At 35.3% G+C, this 10,388-nt stretch overlaps 1 pseudogene; it reads right to left on the reverse strand.

Annotated features, from left to right (window-relative positions):
• Positions 1-1,364: 1,364 nt before the first annotated feature.
• Positions 1,365-2,377, reverse strand: LOC131827153 (cytoskeleton-associated protein 2-like; annotated as a pseudogene).
• Between the last annotated feature and the right edge of the window lie 8,011 nt (positions 2,378-10,388).

Below are 10,388 nucleotides of genomic sequence, written 5' to 3' on the forward strand. Positions count from 1 at the left end.
TCCATGACTACTGCATGATTTTTAGCATTTTGTCTTTCTTCTTTTGCTTCCTGAATATCCCATTTATTGCTATCCTTAAAATGTCAACTATGCTATCAGTACCCACTAGAGACACAACTCCATCTGTTACTGCCACAGATTCAAACATCTGCCCTGGGGCTGACCTTGGTACTAAGGTCTACACCAATTATTACTGACTGCTAATGTTGAGGACCCCACTGACTAGGACAGGAATGCTGCCAAATATGCCATCCTTGTCTCCATCCATCAGCACAAATGTCGTCTCTGATCTGTGTTCTCAAATTTTTAAGACCTCAAATCATAGAAAAATATCTATGTCCCTTTTCTGTCTGTCTCTCTCTCATCCTCTCCCTCTCTCTGTTTTTCTTGTCTTTTTTTTTTAAACTTTTTGTTTGTTTGTTTTAGATAATACTTCAATAATAAGAAAGCTAAAATTTTAAAATTCAAAATATTTTGGCTAGGCTTTCTACACTTTACATTTACATAATGATTCTGATTTTACCTTTCCAAGAGCAATTGCCAAAAGGAAGGAAAGGCAACCTGTCTTAGTCTGTGGGGCTTGTACTCTTGTCAGGCCATGTGTCCTATAGCAGAGCAAAGAATTGAAGTAAAGAATAAGTGTCCCCTCCCCTCCCCTCTCCCTTGTTTCCTTTTGTTTTTACTTGAAGCATTTCTGGATAATAAATATAAAATTAGATTCATATATAAAAAGCTAGATGACTACCCCAATTCAGAATTGTGTTTCATTGGAGGAGCCCTGGCCCAGGCAGGACATGAATTGCCCTTCATCTACAGGGACACTGTGACAGAAGTCAAAGTTGCATATAAAAGTCATTTGCAATCTCTGAGCAAAGGCACAGCTAGCATTGACTGTAAAATGAGGGGATTTGACCAGATGGTCTGTCATGTGGCATCTAGTCAGAAAGGCTGGCTTCTAAGCAAGCTCCTTCTGGCTAGAAGAACTTGCCCTCTCTGCTAAGGTGTTTGCCGGAAGGAAAGTCTACCATACTGTGGCACCAAACTTCTGATACAAATAAGAACTATATTGAGAGTAAAGTAGATCAATAAAGTCAAAATTTTTACCATACCTGTGGGGTAAATTAATAATATTCAATATTTTAAAATGTATGTATGCTAGAGAATTGTGGCAAACTATAGTCTTAAATAAACCAAAGACAGTCTCATGGGGATATTAAATTTGAGTAAGTCCAGTGAATTACTAAATTCCGAGAGCCCATAATCTGTCTGTCCATTCTATAGTTTTCTCCAGGTCACCTGGACAAGGGTATTCCTTCTTTCATGGACACTCTGAAACACCTTTAAAAAAAAAAGGCAGTGAGAAATTATGATTGAAGGATCTTAAACCCTAACATTACAGGCAAAGCCTCATTTTTACGGAGTATAAAACACTCTGTTTCTCCCACTTCTAATAGCTTATTAAGAGAAACCATACTAAATCATGTACCCGCAACATTTCTGGATTATGGGACACAACTCGCTCAGTCTTTGTCCAAGGCTGTACAAGAATGATGAGTTTCATGTCTTACACTTCTGGCATTCCACTTACTCTAGAGATGGGAGAGGGGGCTCTAACTTGATACCAGGATGGTCATCCTGTTCTGCCTTGGTTATTTGGGTTGTTGCTGTCTCTTTTAAAGATAAGACTTCAAATTCTGTCTTATTGTCCAGCTCTTCTATTGTTACCGTATCTGTTTCAGCAGCTAAAGAGTCAGAAGTAACTCCTTCAGTGATTCTGTTTGGGTCTTGCAGAATATTAAGAACAACTTCTCACAGCTTTTGTGCCAGTGTTGCCTCATTTCTAATGGTTTCTTTGTACAGCCCAATAACAGCAGAAGTACTTTTATTTGCCAACAACTTTGATTTGCAGATCCAAAATGTAGCAAATTTTTCACCTCAGGAATACTGGACAATGTGGTCACTATTTCATTAGAAAGTACACCCTCTTCAATGGGCTGCAGACATTCTATGAGAATGTTCTTAATTTTATTGGACAGGTTAGGTTTTGCTTTCTTTTCTTCATCTTCTTTTTCCATACTTTTCCAGAACAAAATATTTATTTCCTTTATTATTTTTCTTCTTTTTTTTTAAGTTCCATAGGAGGCCATTTATAGATTTCCCCCCTCAGATTTTTGCCAGTCTTCCAGTTGTTTCCTTCAATCTTCTGCTGTGATCTTCTTCTTAATATTTGGATGAGTTTCGGTCCCATTTGGGACTTTACCTCTATTTATGGTTTTCTTATCAGTTTGGTTTTGGGAGCTGTCTCATTGAGAACATGGTTCTGGGGAAGAGAGTTTTTCAACTTGGCATCCAGAGTTTGCTTTTTGTTGATAGCCATTGCTGCATTTATTCCCATTGGTTCCATTTGCTGTTGTGTTAGGGGTGTTTGGAATGATTGAATTAGAACTGCTAACTGTCAAATTAGGCCTTTGGCTTATGGCTTTTGATTCTTGCAGTGTACATAATGTTCAAAGTCTAAAACAAGTTTGAGTGGATTTCTGATCTTGCTCAATGTTTGGATGTCTGTTGTTATGGCTTCCCAGAAACACACCAGGGTTTGTTCTACTTTCTGCTCAGTAACAGTGTACAACTGAAACTTAGTTTTATTTGGTCTTTCATATTTATCTCCATTAACCTTCATATCTTTTATGTCTTTGACCACAGGTTTCTTTGATGCTTGAATCCTACTAAGGATCTGAAGATAGTGAGAGGGAATTATCTTTGGGAGTTTTTCTCCTGGTCTTGCAAGATTTGTTCCTCTGGAGAGTTGCTATGACTCTACTGGTGGAATCCAAATTTGTGTCTCTCCAACAAATAATTGTTTACTAGCTTTGTCTTTCAGAAAAGCACTATTCCCTGAACTTTTTTTGCTCATGGCCTGTATAGGAGACAAACTGGTCTTGATTTAATGATAGGAGCTAGTCTTTGGCTACCTCTTCTCTATTTTTCAGGATTTGGTTCCCATTCAGAGTCTGGTAAGGTTTGGAGCAAGTTCTCTTTGTTCATCTTTTTTAGAAAGCTATCAAAAGATTCATTTTCAACATGGTTATTGTCCACAGAGTCTGCACATTTAGCATTTCCTTGATCTACTACTGCTGCTTTGTAGTTTTCAATTCCTGTATATTAAGTAACCCCATGGTTTTTCTACACAGTTCTCCAGTAGTGGATGGATCCACCTTCATGCTAGAAGGCTTACAGTTTGATTAAGAAGGATGTGTCCACCCCGAAGTCAGTCTTTTGCCCAGAAGTTTTGGTGGTTCCAACACTGGCTTCTGGGATCCTGACACAGGCAGGTCTGGGCTGGAGTTTAATGCTGATGGTTCTTATAGCTTTGACAGGCAAAGAAACACGATTGGTAATATCCTATGGGTATAACAGCAGACTTAGAAGGTGGAGGATTGAGAGATCTGGGAAGCTCTGTCAGTTATCAGGTGTCCAACAGCTGATTTCAGCTTGGGTCATGATATCATGGTCATGGAATCGAGCCCTGCATTGGAGCCCACACTCAAGCAGGGAGTTTGCTTAGGATTCTCTCTTTCCTTCTCCCTCTGCTCTTCCCCCAGCACACTCTCTTTCCCTCCACACTAAATAAGTAAATCTTTCAAAAACAAACAAACAAACAAAGAGGGTGAAGGATTCAGATAACTACTCTTGGATTTTAGATAAGGCTTTGTGTTTTAGCACTTCTGTTTTCCCTTGGCTGCTGAGTATCCCTGGAGCTTCCTCTGCTGCTCTTCTTCCTCACCATGACCCCTCTGTAACAGTTTTTCTTCCTATATTTTTCACTGTTTTGCTTTAGTGTCTTAGGACACAGAGAAATGCAAGTTGGAAGTCAAAAGTGGTATTTACCTCTTGGATCTTAATTTAAGGTAGGAAAGGTAGAAAATAAGTAAGTAGATAAATAATCATTATCTAATAAATGAAAAAAGTGGGTAATGCAATAGAAAATAATCGATGTGGTGACTGCTCTACATATGTCAGGAAAGCCTTTTTTGAGGGTATTTAACCTGAAATGTAAAGAATAAGAAAAGTTAACCATGCAGAGCACTGAATATTCCATTTAGAGGCAAGACCAAATTTATATTCTTTAGGCAAGAGAGAGCTAAGTATATTAAGGAACTGAAATGAAGCTAATTTAGCATTTAATTTATATGACTAGACTCTACTTTTAATTACTTTTTTCTTGGTATTCACTTATATATGAACATAGACCCTACCGTTTTCTTAAATGCCTTAAATAGGCCTATATTAAAGGGCTCAAGTGAAGTCCTCTCTGTAGGTCAAAATACAAAATGGTTAAAAAGGCCAAGAAATCCCCAAAGCTGTGAAAACCCTAAAAATTGAATATCAGGTTAGGCTTTTTAAATAAAACTATAAGAAACTTGAAGTTTCTGGTCCAGCAGGTAAGAAGTTTGGAAGTTGCCAATTTATTCTAACAATAAGTAAAAATCTGAACAAACTGAAAAATTCATAAACTGTCTTAGATATGTAAGAGAGAAGTGATGTCACAAAGCAAGTCAATGCCCCCAAATTGGAGAAACCAAGAGGCAAATACAAAGAATCACATCTTACTAGAGCAGAAACCCATGAGCAGAAGTCACAGGGAAGGGAATCTTGAATAAATGATGAATTACTTAAGGCTCTGGGTGAGTAAGTCTGAGGGGTAAGACTTTAGGGGACTCAAGAGTCGTAGGAGGAGACCTATACTTTTTCAAGTTTCACCTCCTGGAGCTCTACCAGGTTAGCTGGGTGAATATCAGAGAAAAATACCTGCCTGCTCACTGCCAGGGGAGGGGGAAAGGAACCACTGTGGAATATACTACAGCATTCTCTTCTTAATAATGTCTTCCCCAGGAGAAACTATTTAAGCAAAGCCTAAGCTGCTGTTTTCTATTAGAGTTTCAATGACCTGAAGGAAGGTGTGTCTGGTTGGCTCAGTCAGAAGAGTCTGTGACTCTTGATCTCAGGGTGGTGAGTTCAAGCCTCACGTTGTGTGTAGAGATTACTTAAATAAATAAATATATTTTAAAAATGACCTGAGGGAAGAGAAATCCCCAGTTCTGGTCCATTCCAGTCATCCTACACCATCTAAAGGGTTAAGAAACAAAACAAAAAGCAAAAGCAAAACCAAAAAACAGGAAGCACTTGTGAAGCTCAAAGTCCAGAAGCACACTCTCATTAAAAGACTGAGACTTAATCATAGACTCCCCCATCAACACCCTACCACCACCTTATTAAAGGCCTATTTACTGTTGTTCCGTTATTGCAGCACAGTCCAATATTACTGAATTGAAGACTTCAACACACCTCTAACAGAAATGGATAGATTCAGCAGGAAGAAAGTCAGTAAGGCATAACTGAACTCAACACCATCATGAATCAACTGGGTATAATGGACATCTATAGACAAGTTGATCCAACACCAGCAGAATACACATTCTTCTCAAGTTCACAGGAAGCAATCCCCAAGATAGAACACACTCTGGGCCATAAAACACATCTTAATAAATTTAAAACTATAGAAATTATGCAATGTCTGCTCTCATATCTCAAGGGAATTAAACAAGAAACCAGTAACAAAAAGCCATCAATTTCCAAAATGCTTAGAGAAAAACAATATGCTCCTAAATTTAGCATATGTGTCAGAGAAGAAATCTCAAGAAAGAATTAAAATATTTTGAACTTAGTTACACAATTTATCAAAATTTGTGGGATCCAGCAAAAATGGAAGATTATAAGTAAAATTACAGCATTGAGTGAATTTATTAGAAAAGAAGCAAGATCTAAAATTAATTACCTAAGCTTTCACTTTGTGAAGGAAGTATAAATTAAACCCGAAGCATGCAAAACAAAAGCAATAATAAAAATTGGAGCAGAGATCAGTGAAACTGAAATAGCAGGTACAGGGGTAAATAAACTATGTACATCCAGGGAATGGAATGTTTTTCAGAAAAGAAATGTGCTGTAAAGCCATGAAGGAATCTTAAATGTGTATTACTAAGTGAAAAAGACCAATCTGAAAAGGCTACAGACTGCATGATTCTAACCAGTTGATATTCTAGAAAAGGCAAGACTCTGGAGGCAGTAAAAAGAACAGCAGTTGACATGGGTTAGTTGGGAGATAGGGTTGAATGAGTAGAGAGCAGAATATTTTTAGGGCAGCACAAGTATCCTGTATGATCCTGTAATAGGGGATACATGCCCTTTACATTTGTCTAAACCATAGAAGGTAAACACCAAGGGTGAACCCTAATGTGAACTATGGATTTCAGGTGATAGCAGTGTTCAAATGTAGGCTCATCAATTTTAACAAATGTTAAGAACTGAAGATGTCGATGATGGGGGAGGCAGTGCATGTATAGGGCTGGGGCATATGGGAGATCTTTGTACCTCTGCTCCATTTTGCTGTGAACCTAAAAGCGACTCTAAAAAATAAAGTCTATTGAATTAAGGTAAAAAAAAAAAAAGGACTGTAAGCACTTATGTTTACTAAACATTAAACTAATTTAAGGTATCAAGATCAATGTATGACAACAAACCTGAAAAACATATTAATGGAGTCACACAATCGTCACAGACAATAGTCACACAAACCCACATGTTATATGATCCCATTTATATGAAATATTTAGAATTAGGTAGTTGATGGAGACAGAGAGTAAATTAGTAGTTCCCAGGGACTGGTCACAGGGGGAAGCAAGACATGACTGTTAATGGATCTTTCTTTCATAATTAACATTTTCTAAAATCAGATACTGTTTATGTATCTAAAATCAGATACAGATAATGGTTGCATAGTTATACTAATAAAAATACTGAAATGTACATTTTTATTTTTTTTAAAGATTTTATTTATTTATTTGACAGAAATCACTAGTAGGCAGAGAGGCAGGCAGAGAGAGCAGGGGAAGCAAGCTCCCTGCTGAGCAGAGAGCCTGTGGGGGCTCGATCCCAGGACTCAGGGATCATGACCTGAGCCAAAGGCAGAGGCTTTAACCCACTGAGCCACCTGGGTGCCCTGAAATGTACATCTTTAAAGGATGAATTTTTATGGTGCAAATGTAAATTATATCTCAATAAACTTGTTATTTTAAAAAATTAATAAAATATAAATATCTCCAAACATTAAAATGTTGTTTTACAAGTGCATAAAATCAAATAGTAATAGAGTTACAAACTTTTCAGATAATATAATGGAATTTTCAAAAGTCACTCAAAAGAAGTCGGATTTTTAGAAGAATTAAAGAGAAAAGGAGAATGTATGAAACTCATTATAATGTTTACTTTATAGATAAATAATAAAAAATAAGTAAAAAACAAGGACTTTCTCCAAGGTAACAAGGAGAGTGAGTGCCAATGCTGGTACCTGAATTCAGGCCAGTTATAGCCAATGTCAAAAATATTGTTTTGCTCTTGAAGTTTTCTTAAAATTCTTGGGTCTTAGCAAATAAATTTCTTCTGCATATTAAATGATATATCTGGGACAAAAAAAATACCTATACGGTGTTAAAGAATTCATACTTTTAAAATATTTACACTTCTAACATTTTTCCTTCAGGGCAGAAGAAAGGGAAAATGCATATTAAATACACCAGACAGTCAAAATTTCAAAAACATCCAAAAAAGGACTAATGAAAATAAAAAACAAATAGTATTCTAACCTTTGTCACCAAAGATTTGAAACTGCTCCTATGAAACATTTGTTTATGTACATGGCATTAAAGCTGTTTCATTTATTTTGGGGTACCTAATTCAGAAACATCTCTTTTGTTGGTGTCTATTTAATATGAAAAATAACTTTTGGTATGAAAATAGGCCATTCATCAGGTCTGTCACTATTAAATGAAGGCAAGCCAATCTCCCTGGATAAAAAAATTCCAACTTACCAAAAAAAAGTTTCATCAATTTTTATTAAAATATATAGATCTGACTTGTTTGATTTATTCATTCATTCTAAATGGACCTCTAACTTATATTCTGTGTCAGATAATTTAGTGAGTTTTAAGATTGTGATGTAAGATATATTTAAAGGTCTTCCTGGTATAGTTAAAGAAACAAGCATGTAAATGAAACTTTGAAATACTTATAATAATTTTAAAGTTGATATAAGCATACAGTATAGAGGAGGGACACCTAAATCTATTGAGTGGGTAGATGAGTGGCAGCATTGCAATTAAATTTTTCATTTAAAAAGTCAAGAATTTTTTATTTTTTCAAAATAAAAAATGTGTGACAATTATTAAAGCTGTAACTCTTCTTGCTTTCAAGTAAAAAGTAATCCCCAGTACATGAAAAGTTGCTCACCACGACTCCTCATTAGGGAAATGCAAATCAGAACCAAATGAGATATTAAGTCACACCTGTTGAATGACTACCTTTAAAAAGACAAGAAATAACAAGTGTTGGCAAGAATGTGGAAGAGAGGGAATACTTGTGTTGCACTATTGATGGGAAAGCAAACTGGTGCTGCCACTATGGAAAACAGTGTGGAAGTTCCTTAAAAAATAAAAAAATAGTACTATCATATGACCCAGCAATTTCACTTCTGGATACTTATCCAAAGGAAATGAAAACACTGTCAAAAAGATATCTCCACCCCTGCCATGTTCATAGCAGGACTATTTACAATATCCAAGTTATGGAAACTACCTAAATGTCCACTGATGGATGTACATGTAAAGAAATAAGAAATGTTTATAAATAGAAATACATATAATAGAATTAGAAATACAGGAATATCATAAAAATAGAAGGAAATCGTGCCAGTTCTAACATGAATGGATTTTGAGGGCATTATACTAAGTGAAATAAGTCAGACAGAGAAAGACAAATACTGTATGACCCCTTTAGGAAACTAAAAACAAACAAACAAAACAGAACTCAGATACCAAGAACAGATTTGTTGTTGCGGGGAGTTCATGTTGGAGGATGGGCAAAATGTATAAATGTGGTCAAAAGGTATAAACTTCCACTTACAAGTAAGTCCTGTGGATGTATTGTACAGTATGGTGACTAAAAGAAAAAAAAAAATCAGCGATACCAGCTACCACCTAACTTCTGTGCTTACCAAAAAAGAAATCAGTGTAGTTTCAGACAAATAAGAGCACAAAATTATACATAAATTTAGTGAATCTCATTATCCCCCAAACAGATCATGTAGCATATGCAAAACATGGCATTTAAGAGTTTGGGATTCATTTGAGGATTTATATTATAGTACTTTTCAATTTATATACTGATTAATATTTTTGAGGAAGTTAAGCATATATGAACTTTCTATTATAAGACCAAAAAAAAAAAAAAAAAAGATAAATAGGGGTGCTTGGATGGCTCAGTCCATTAAGTGTCTAGCTCTTGATTTCGGCTCAGGTCATGATATCAGGGTCATGGGATCCAGCTTGACGTTTAGCTCAACACAGGGTGTAGAACCTGCTTAAGATTCTCTCTCTCCCTCTCCCCTACCCCACCCCTCACTCTGCATGTAATCTCTCTCTCTCTCTGAAAAGAAAAGAGAAAAAGAAAAAAAAAGAGAAGAGAAGAGAACAGTAAATTACTAATCGGAAAACAATTATACTAATCTGACTGGGAAAAATCTTTTGTATTGAAAATATGATTAAATACTTTGCCTGGAAGCAAATTTATGTAATTCATAGACAAAATCAATTCAAAAGAAAATATACAATGTACATAATTTATTTAGAGGAACATTTAACAGTATCTTAGGTAAAATGCTTCCGTGTTTTAAGTTAGTATTACACAGACAAAAAACATGATATTCTGAAGATAATTCCAACATTGGGGGCTAAAAGGTTAAATAAGTAATAGATGTCTTTTAATTTCAAAAATGAATAATTACGGACATTGAGGAAAGTATGTGCTGTCCTGAGTGCTATGAAGTGTGTAAACCTGGTGATTCACAGACCTGTACTCCTGGGGCTAATAATACATTATATATTAGTAAAAAAATTTAAAAAAATTTAAAAATGAATGAACATATCACAGGAATCACAAATTTTATTTTTATAAATATTTTTTATTTCCCTAAACATTAAACAGAATGATGCTGTCAATATTCACAAATCAAAATTTTTATGGTTAACTCATAAAACAAATAAAATTTATTGTTTATTAGCTATAGAATTAATCTCATAAATATTATCATAAATGTCTTAAATTTTTAGATACCAATAAATATGAGGGAATAAAATTCTGATAAAACTGTACATATAGTAAAAAACTATGTTGATTGGCTGATGTCAGCACTTTTTATATAATTTGAAGAACATAAGAAAAACTGTGTTGATAGCCCACAGGAAAATCTGGTCTAAAAACCTTTAATTCAGTTATAA

The sequence above is a fragment of the Mustela lutreola genome, chromosome 1 (assembly GCF_030435805.1).
Source record: "Mustela lutreola isolate mMusLut2 chromosome 1, mMusLut2.pri, whole genome shotgun sequence".
Classification (NCBI taxonomy): Eukaryota; Metazoa; Chordata; class Mammalia; order Carnivora; family Mustelidae; genus Mustela; species Mustela lutreola.